The sequence below is a fragment of the Chrysochloris asiatica genome, unplaced genomic scaffold, assembly GCF_000296735.1.
Source record: "Chrysochloris asiatica unplaced genomic scaffold, ChrAsi1.0 scaffold00018, whole genome shotgun sequence".
NCBI lineage: Eukaryota > Metazoa > Chordata > Mammalia > Afrosoricida > Chrysochloridae > Chrysochloris > Chrysochloris asiatica.
The window spans coordinates 13,910,355-13,921,078 of NW_006408536.1; positions in this window are offsets into that span (position 1 = coordinate 13,910,355).

The window sequence follows — 10,724 nt, forward strand, 5'->3', positions numbered from 1 at the left end:
ACCCTGGGGCTTACTCTGGTTCCAGCTAGCTTACTGTCCTGGCAACCTAGTGTAGGCAGAGGATCTTGGTCTTTGTATTACAAAGGCTTTCAGGATTTTTCTGTAGAGGGAGGGTCAGACCCTGTGGGGATGGAGTGAGAAGGGAGTAATTGGACAAGGACGCTCAACAACATGCATTTCTATGATGGAGGCAAAAATCATGATGGAAATGAGAGGCTGGGGATACTGAATTCAAACTTCAACTTTTTCTGCTTTGTTTAAGAAATCCCTTCCAAACACTAAGGAGGGTCAAAATTCACAAGAGAATATGTATGCTGATATTATCTTCTAACCTGAAACTCTACAAAACTAATGTCACACTGTATGCACTCAACAAAGGCTATCTGTAGCAACTTCTAATCGTGATTCAGAAGCAATTGGTCAACATTGTAATCTTCTTGAAACAAACATCCTTTCATGGCTTTAAATTTTGTAAACATATTGTTCATCACTAACTTAGAGTTGAAAATTGCACTGCATCAGGAATCACTGCTTTGGAAAATTACCTTAAAGCATTTTTGTCCTAAAGTCAGATAGACTAACTCCCAATGGCCTTACTGAAGGTTAAATAAATATAGGTATTATTTTGTTGTTGCTAAGTGCCGTCGAGTCGGTTCTGACCCATAGCAACCCTGTATAGAGTTTCCGAGGAGCCGCTGGTGAGCTTGAACTGCCGATCTTGCAGTTCAAACAGCTTAGCAGTCTGGCATATTAACTCACAGTGCCACACCAGGACTCCTAAAAACAAACAATAGTTTAGCTTTACTAGTAAAATTATCTGCCTTGAACATTATGATCTTTCAAGATCAACCTAAATTTGATCAAATTGATGTTGTTGTTGTTAAGTGCCGTCAAGTCGGTTCAAACTCATAATGAGCCTGCATAGAAACTGGTTTCTGAAGAGCAGCTGGTGGTTTGAACTGCCAACCTTGTGGTTCAAAATCCTGTGCTGATCCTACAGCACCACACCAAAAGTCCAAATTGACAATGTTGTTGTTAAGGGCATTCGAGTCGATTCTGACTAGTGTTTACAAGGATAGCTGGTGAGTTTGAACAGCTGGCCTTGCAGTTCAAGCCGACTTTTTGGTCCAGTGCTTTATCCTATAGTGCCACACAATTTGAAATCTTACAGGAAATACTATAGGAACCATATAGTGAGTTTATGTTTATAGGGGAGGAACAACTCAGAAAAGGAGGGGGAGAATGGTTAAACAACTTGAAAAATGTAACAGTGTCACTGAATTGTATATGTAGCAACTATTGAATTGGTGTATGTTTTTCTCAATAGCAGCAACATTTTTTTTTTTAATTTTAATGTTATAGCAAATATCTATAGTCCCAGAAATATCAAAAGTTAAATATATATACAGGTATGCATGGCTTAACATCCACGATATCTTCTGTGAAATAAGACATTATTTGATGTGGATATTGTATGAACTCCATATTAAAACCTTCTGGGAGTCCACTTCTGGATGTCTTTGTTGCTACTACTTCTGCTAGAACTGTTCGAATAGGCTAAAGGAATGGGTTCTGGCAGGGGCAGCCACTGAGAGGGCAACACTGGGAACACAGAGAGTGGAAGAAGTAAGGAGAGAGCAGAGCACATCTAATCCCATCTGCTGTTCTGCCCACCTGAGTAGCAGGAGCAGCCCTGAGCCCACACTAACTGTCTCTGCCCACTTATCGGACAGAGCCTGAGAGCCCACACATGGAGCTATGTCCTCTGCCTCACATTGCTGTAGCCCAGCGCTGCAAGAGTCTGAGTTTCTGGTCTTTTAAACCAACCAATAGGGGGATTTTTATTTATTTATTTATTTTTTTTAAGGAGAGCTGATTTTCCCTAAAAAGCAAAAAATTCTTACATGACAAAGGATGTATATGCAGTCAGATGTTAAGTGATGCAAACCTATATATAAGTGTGTGTGAATTGTGAGCTATTATAAATATGTGTATGTATACAGATGAAGATAAGTAAAAGTATTGCTACAAAAATTATAGAAATCTTTGTTGTTGTTAGGGGCCATCGAGTCAGTACCGACCCATAGCGACCTTATGCACAGCATAACGAAACACTACCCGATCCTGGGCCAACCTCACTACTGTTGCCACGCTTGAGTCCATCAATGTTGCCACCTGGCCAAAATAGAAATCTTTAGTAAACAAAAAATATCACAATGTGAAGCTATGGTTTCTCAATATATTTTCATATATTGAGATGATAGTGTTTCCATCTCTAACCCTTCTCCAAAAAAATTCTGACCTCTGTGATTTGCACCACATCAAAAGTTTTGGCATTCTTGTTGTTGTTAAGTACCGTGGAGTAGGTTCCAACTCATTTTGACATTCTTAAGGGACTCAAATTGTGTTCCTTTTAAATGTTCTTTGAGTTTTGAGAATAAATGGAAGTCTGAAGGGCAAAATCAGGACTGTAGGGTGGATGGGGTAAGGTTTCCAATAAAATTCTGATAAGACAGCCTTTGCTACCCTTGAAGAATGAGCAGGTGCATTGTTGTGATACACACAAAAAAAGTTCTGGGCACAATTTTCCTGACCTTTCCCTCACAAATACAGTTTTTCATTTCCCTTAAAACTTCTTCCTAATAGGCCTCCATGTTCATCTTATGTCCTTTGAGAAAATCTGTCACAATTACCCCATTGGTAATAAATACTTGCCGTAACCTTCTGAGTGTCATCTTCAGCTCCTGACTGTCCTAGCAATCAATTCTGGCATTTGCATTTAATAGCCATGTTTTGGGGGCTTTACCAATACCAGTTTTATTTTTAGAGCTGGCTTCTTTGGACACTTAAGGAGATTATTTGATTTGCTTATGGTGTCTCTTGAAAGGGTTTTAAACATTAATTTACAGGGTGATTGAAAAAAGTATCTTGATAAACAACTGCTTTTAACAGGACTATCTGTGAGCCTCTCCTTAACAGAAAGCCTGGTCATTCTTCATCTGATGTGTGCTTTGGCTCATAGTTTCTATTTGTAACTGTATTCACTCAAAGAAGATGCACTGGAAATGAGACATGCTCTATCTGTTTGCTACAATAGTCAGTTTAAGAGAATCGTTTTCATTTTCCTAACCCTAAAAACTTCCTGATAGATGAGCAATATCTCAATTAGCTTTGCATGGTTTATTCTTGGCGGTGTTAAGGGACACTAATTGATTTGAGGACAAAAGGGTTATAGCTCTTCTTAATGAATGTTTCTCAAATCTGGAAATACAGATTTAACAATGCAGCTATAAAATGTAGCTTCATTTCGACAGAAAATAACACTTAACAGTCATGGAGTCGAGCCACTGAGACCCAGATGCAGTCCAAACATTCCCGTATGGAATGCTGCACATAGTAGGTCATCTTTGGAGATGGATAAGCACTGGACTGACTGCTAACCACAATGTCGGCAGTTCAAACCCACCAGCCTCTCCTTGAAAACCCTATATTGTGAGCCGAAACCAACTCAACAGCACTTAGCAACAAAAATGAGGAGATGGAGTGCAGGTATGCTTTTGAAAACGCAATATTTACTGCCCCTTGTTGTCCTTCAAAGAAATGTAGTCAAAATGTGAAGTCAGGCTGTACAGACAATGTCAAAAGTAACTATCACTGCTGTTAAACTTATTTCCAGTCAAAGTCGATCCTGAATTCCCAATTTCTTTCTTTTCTATGTTTCCCTTTTCTGCAACTGCCTCACCATTCAGCTTTTAGACAAAAGAATATATTCAACCCCATTTATCAATTCTTTAATAGTAATCAATACGGCTGGCTCTTGTTTGCCTTCTTGTGACCAGCCACACTCTGATGCCATGTTGGTACCTCATTTGCCCTGGGCCACATATCCAGGGCCTTCAGAAGATGTTTGAAAATGATTCGGAGGCAAAATACCACATACAACAGCCTGAGGAAGTGAGCACAGAAGGATTCGAGATGAAGCATCATTTCATAATGTCAGCCCCACCCAACCGACTTGATGACTGAGTTCTCTCTCTTTCACTTTTTCCTGCAAGGTGTCTCATAGTTTAAGGTTAATGCTGATCGAGTCCTAAGTGAGGAATTGCTGAGAGCCTCAAATTAAAAAAAAAAAAAAAAAAGAAAAATCCTGATAGAAGCCTTTTGGTTTAGATAAATAAGCTATTAAAATATATCAAAACATGTAAATATTCACAGTGAATATCAATTACTGGTGTATCAAGGATTGCTAACATCCCTTGGAAAAAGCAACTTGAATGTCTGTAGCTAAGCCATTTGTATATATCCACGGTGGTAGAATCAGCTGGCGTGGATTGTCTTTAAGTTCAGTGTGTAAGATACCTCAAGGAAAAGGGAACTAAAAGAAACAATCTGAGTATTATAAAATAGAATATTAGCAGTTACCTGGAAGTTCAATGTTTATTTTGAAGGTGGGTTCACATAGTCTTCTATTGAGTCCATTCTACTTGTAGTGACCCTATAGTACAGAATAGACTTGCTCCGTAGGGTTTCTGAGACTGTAAATATTTATGAACGCAGACAGCCTCATCTTTCTCCGGTGGAACAGCTAGTGAATTTGAACCACTGACCTTGCAATTAACAGCCCGATGCTTATCCTACATTGCCACCAGGGTTCCTATGTAGTCTTCTAAGCCAAAAAAAAGGTCCCCCCAAACTATAGTTTATGTGTTGATTTTGTTTGCCATGGAGTTGATTCTAACTCACAGAGACCCTATAGGATAGTGTAGAATTGCCCCCTAGGGTTTCCAAGACTGTAATCTATGGAAGCCTACTGCCACCACTTTCTCTGACGAGCAGGTGAGTTTAAACAGCTGACCTTTTAATTCATAGCCAAGTAGTTTGAACCATTGGACCTCCAAGGATCTTTATAGTTTATATAGGTAATGTCAGTGATAATAATATTCATTAACCAAATTAAAACACAGAAGTTTAATCATTTTTCCAAGATCACAAAGTAAGTGTGATAAGAAATATATATATCTATATAAACAGTTTGGGAGTTTAAAACGCCTAGAACGTTTGAATCTGTATTTCAAAAGATCCCATGGAATTGTGCTTGCCACCTCCGTTTCTTCATACGTGAATCTTCTAATGAGATTTGATATCCTAGATGGCAGACAGTAAGCCTGTGGAAGGTGTTCTCTGCTGCAGATGAACAGTTTGCTTCAGGCTTAGCACAGCTGCGGGAGTCTTTGTAACAGAGGAGGATCACACATTGCAGGTTACATTGAGCAAATCAAAGCGCCAGCCTTTTAAAATATAAAACTCTGAGCTGAGGAATAACCAGATTGATATATTGAAACTCCTCTCAGTGGTTCTCAGCTGGGGGCAATGTTGCCTCCCAGAGGACATTTGGAAACATTTTTGGTTGTCACAACATGGGGGAGATGATCCTGGCATTGCCTGGGTAGCAATTAAAGATGCTGCTAACTATTCTACAATGTATAGAACAGTCCTCACATCAGATAATTTATCTGATCTAAATTGTAAATAGTTCCAAAACTGATCAATTAAGGTACAAATCTTGCATATGCATCTGAAGATGTCAGATGTATAAGTAGATTTTCCTTAACATAGATAAGATTAGATAGAAAAAAATAAAAGGGAACTAAGACTCCTTGTGTGGCACTGTAGGATAAGCACTGGACTGTGAACCACAAGGTTGGCAGTTCAAACCCAGCATCTGTTCCTCGAAAACCCTATACAGGGTCACTATAAGTAAAAATTGACTCAACGGCACTTACAAGAACCACAAAGGCATCCTAGCATGTTTTCCTGATATAGTGTCACCTTAGAGATTTAAAGAAGCATACAAGGCCAGAAATGATTTTAGTGCGGCATCTTACTGTTGTTAGGTGCTGTGGAGTCATACAACAGAACAAAGCCTGCCTGATCCCATGCCAGCCTCGTGATCATTGCTATGTTTAAGTCTACTGTTGGCAATCCATTTCATTGAGGGTTTCTTTTTCACTTATCTTCTGCTTTACCAAGTATGATGTCCTTCTCCAATGCTTATCCTTCCTGATGGCATGTCCAAAGCATCTTATTGTTGTTGCTAAGTGTTGTCGAGTTGGTTCCAACTCAGAGTGACCCTATATAGGGTTTCCAAGGAGTGGCTGGTGGGTTTGAACTGCTGACCTTGAAGTTAGCAATCAGTGCTTACCCTACAGCACCACACCTGGGCTCCACCACACCAGCATCTTGTTTGTTGCTGTCAAGTGCCATCGAGTCAATTCTGACTCATAGTGACCCTGCATAGGATTTCCAAGGAGTAGCTGGGGGGTTTGAATCACTGACCTTGTGGTTCAAAGTCCAGTGCTTATCCTAGAGAACCACACCAGCATCTTAAAGGGATAAAAATGAAAGGATTCTAATAGAGAATAAGGATCCCATTTTTAAAATTAAACAATTCCCTAGGCCTGAATGCAAAACTTGGCGCCCTGGTGGCACTGTGGATTAAGTATTTGGACTGCTAACTGCAAGGTTGGTGGTTCAAATCCAGCAGCCACTCCTCAGGAGAGAGATAAGGCTATCTGGTCCTGTAAAGATTTTGCCTTGAAAATCCTATGGGACAGTTCTACTCGGTCCTAGGGTCACTATGAATTGGAATCCACTTGATGGCAGTGAATTTTGGAAAGAGGACTAAATTCAAAGAGCATTCCCCCAGATTTATCTCTTGGTCACTTAAAAGCAAGAAGCAAGAAAAAAGTGGACTTAAAACATAGTTTCTTTTAATGGTGTGAAATTTCAATGAAAGGACCAAAAAAATAAAAGACTTTGATCAGGGAATGGTGACTATTTTGCACTGTGAAGTTTTTATTTCTTTACAGAGATGTATACATACAAGGAGTCTAATTAGAAAAGGAAACAAGTGTTATGATCCAAGGAGTAAATATCACAAGTTCAGCTTTCTTATTAAAGATGGCATTGAGATCGGTGGTGAAAAGTAAAGTCACTAATAATCATTTATTGTCAAATAAAGATTTTATTATCTGTATAATTCTGGACAGCAAAAATGAATAATAATAATAATAAAAGAATTATAACTTGCTTTCACATAGCCGTTTAGAATTTACAAAGTGTTCTGACATAATCTCATTTATTTATAGAGTAATGTGGGGTAAACTTTTATTTTTTTCATTATATTTTCTCCCAGGTGTCCAAAGTACTTGGTTTCTGGTAATAGAGCTTAGTTGAACTATTGAGTGAATGTGAATTCCAAGAGCTCAAGTAGCAATAATTGGAATCTGAAAACACCTAACTCACTAATGATACAGAGAAGTAGACAGAAGACATAACCTATATATGAAGCCAGCCTATCATACCATCGACCTAGTGCTCTGGGAAATAAGTGGATAACTCTAGCTGCTGAAATTTATGGGGAGCCATAGAAACCCAATAAATCACTTACAGAGGCTGTAAACTTGCCAGCAAATCAATGACAGTATCTTTGAAATTCCTTTCTGTTTGTACTAAAATAATAACACGGGGGAGTTGAAAGATCATTGATTGCTTAAAACTCAGTTCTTGAGGTGATGAAAGAAACTTCAGTCACCACTCATTAGCAATCCTTTCTTCATATCATTTGAACTATATACATTTGTTAAATAGGAAAAAGGATTGTCTACATATAAACATGATAATGCTAACCCATTATCAGTAAAGCATGTGCTTCTAGCAGTTAAGATGAATTGGTATTAAGCAAGCCATATATTTCTGCCCCTTTTCAAGAAACAACAGGGCAAAGGATGTAATCTAGTTATAGTGCCATTTATCTTTTCATCATACATTGTTGTTGTTAAGTGCTGTTGAGTCAGTTCTGACTCATAGCGACCCAGTGTAGGGTTTCTGACAAGCAACTGGTGGGTTTGAACTGCCAACTTTGTGGTCCGAAGTCCAGTGCTGATCCTGAGTTTTCTTCAAACAATTAGCAAATCCCCATAGTTCTTTGTGGACTCCTGGTGTGGACCTGTAGAATTAGCACTGGAGTATGAATCACAAGGTCGTCAGTTGAAACCCACCAGTCACTTCTCAGAAACCCTGTACAGGGTCACTGAGTCAGAACCAACTCGACAGTGCTGAACAACAACAATAACATATTTCTTTGTAACAGTTAGGAGATGCTTCGGGCTAATTGAAAAGGATTCCAATGATCAGATAAATAACACTGCTTCTAAGAACTGTAAAATCTTAGAGCTAGGCAAAGCCTTCAAAATATCTAGAACTATCCTATAATTTGCAAGTGAGAAAACTAGAGACTAGGAAGGCTAAGAAAGTTTTCCAAGTGGTGACTTACCAGGATCTAGAATTCATATTCTGATCTGCCAATTCCATGATCTTTCCATTATAGTAAACTTCCCTGTGGTAACACTTGGGTCTACCACTGCCCATGTGACACAAAAACATCCCAAGCCAACTTACCAAGAGCATTAGTACAGAGATACTTTGTTAACCCCTTTGAATCAGCTTACAAGAAATAAGCCTTAAACTTCATGTCAGCTGCTTACAGCAGCCCAGAATAACCCCAGTTCTTCCATAGCCACCCAATGAAAGACTGCTTTTGGACTCATATCTAACCTTAAACTCCATCATTCAAACTTGTATAGCTCCTTTCAAGCCCTGAATGTGATCATATTCTCAAAGCGGACTCAAACATATAAACTTGGCGAAAAGACCATCTACTAATCCAAGAGCACATTAACTTGTTTTAAAAATTCAGGTCTAGAATAGCCACACCTTGTTCCTTAATAATCTTTTTCACAAGTTTCTGGTCCAAAACCAATTTTATATGTATTCAAAATATGTTTGGACCAGATTTTGGCATTTCACAATATAGGACAAAGATGTGAACATGACCATGAGGTGTACAGCCTGATTCCACGCAGCTTAAATGCAAAGTAAGAGAAAAGTCACCCAGAAAAAGATACCTTTAAAAATGTCCAAAAGGCATACTAATCTGTGGAGTCATTTGTGCAGCTGGCTCTAGGTGGAGGCAGTCTAAGGGAAGGAATACCACAGAAACAGAGTGGGATGATGGCAAGTGTGAAAGAGTGTCTCAATAACTCCAATGCTTCCCTTCTCCCTGTTTCCATACCCTTTGCCATATAATTTTGTAGTGTTTTCCAACCTTTATTGAAAATCAACTTGGCTCTGACTCATAGGGTTTCTGAGGAGCAGCTGGTGGGTTTGAAATGCCAACCTTGTGATTCACAGTCCAGTGCTGACCCTACAGTAAGTACCACACCAGGACACCCTATATGGTGGAGTCCTGGTTTTCCAGCATGTTGTTGTTGTTATGTGCCGTGGAGTTGATTCCAACTCATAGCGACCCTGCATAGGGTTTCCAAGGCTGTAACTCTTTATGGGAACAGAAAGCCTCATCGTTTCTCCCGCAAATAGCTGGTAGTTTCGAACTGCTGACTGTGAGATTAGAGGCCCGATTCGTAACCAGTACAACATAATTCCCTGCCACTGGCTTAGCTATATGACATATTTTGGCTAATGGGGTTTAATAGATGTGGCACAGTCTTGCAAAGTGCTCGCCCAATTGGGCTCACTCATTCATGTGCCTATACCTTCCTCATGGGAAAGACAAGTCTAACCTTGACTGCTGCCCCCCCAGTGGGAGGATGGGAGGCATGTGGACCAGAACTGTTCCAGTCAGCCTAGGACAAAGCCCCGGCCAAGCTGCAGATATATGTGTTAGAATAATGATTGGTGTTTTCAGTCACTAAGTTTTCGTTTGTAATGCAGCTTAAGTAACTGATACAGAAAGAATGATGCCGTGTGATTTGGAGTCATTCTGGTATGGTGTGGTAGGATATGCACTGGACTGCTAACTGCAAGGTCATTGGTTCAAACCCACAAGCCACTCCTCAGAAACCCTATATAGGGTCGCTATGAGTCAGAACTGACTCCACAACACTTACCAACAACACCATCCATTCATATAAGACTGTCAGGAAGTAGCTGTGGATCACAAAAAGCAAGAAGCAGCCCTTGAGAAAGGAAGCTAGTAAGCCCTAAGCAGGGTACCATGATAATTTGCCTACCAAGGAAACTGGATTTAGGGGATAGAGGGGTAGAGAAGGGTTTTCCAGGAAGTTGTGCTAATCTGATTGCAAAGGTTTTGTTTTGTTTTGTTTTGTTTTAAAGTTTTTATTATGAATTGAGTGAAAGTTTATAGGGCAGATCATCAGTTTTACATTCAACAAATCATATACTTTTGTTTCATTACAATGATTATAATCCCCTCCATGTACCGTCAGTTAAGAGGATTTCTCTTTATTCATTTTAGCTCTTTTTTTTTTTTTTTTTCACTCAGGTATATATAATAATTTACACCACCAAAGGGCACATTCTGCAAGTCTGCCTCCTGGCTGCCAGCTCTCAGTCCCTCTCTTCCCATGAATCTAGAGTCCTCAGCTGCTCCCTCTCTCCGTGTCCCCATCTCTGCCTCCAACTCTAGTGTTGCTGCTTTAAGGTCTCGCATTCCACTTGTGCTCGTCTCCCTTGATGGTCCTAGGGTCCTTTGTTTCTGGACTGTAAGATTAACTACTACCCTATTTTTGTTACAAAACTTCTACCTTTACAAAGTGACAGTCGCAATTGGTCATGATTAACAGTTGTTCAGTATTAAATCATAAGAATCTGATCCCCATCTCTTTTAACCAGACCCATCTAGA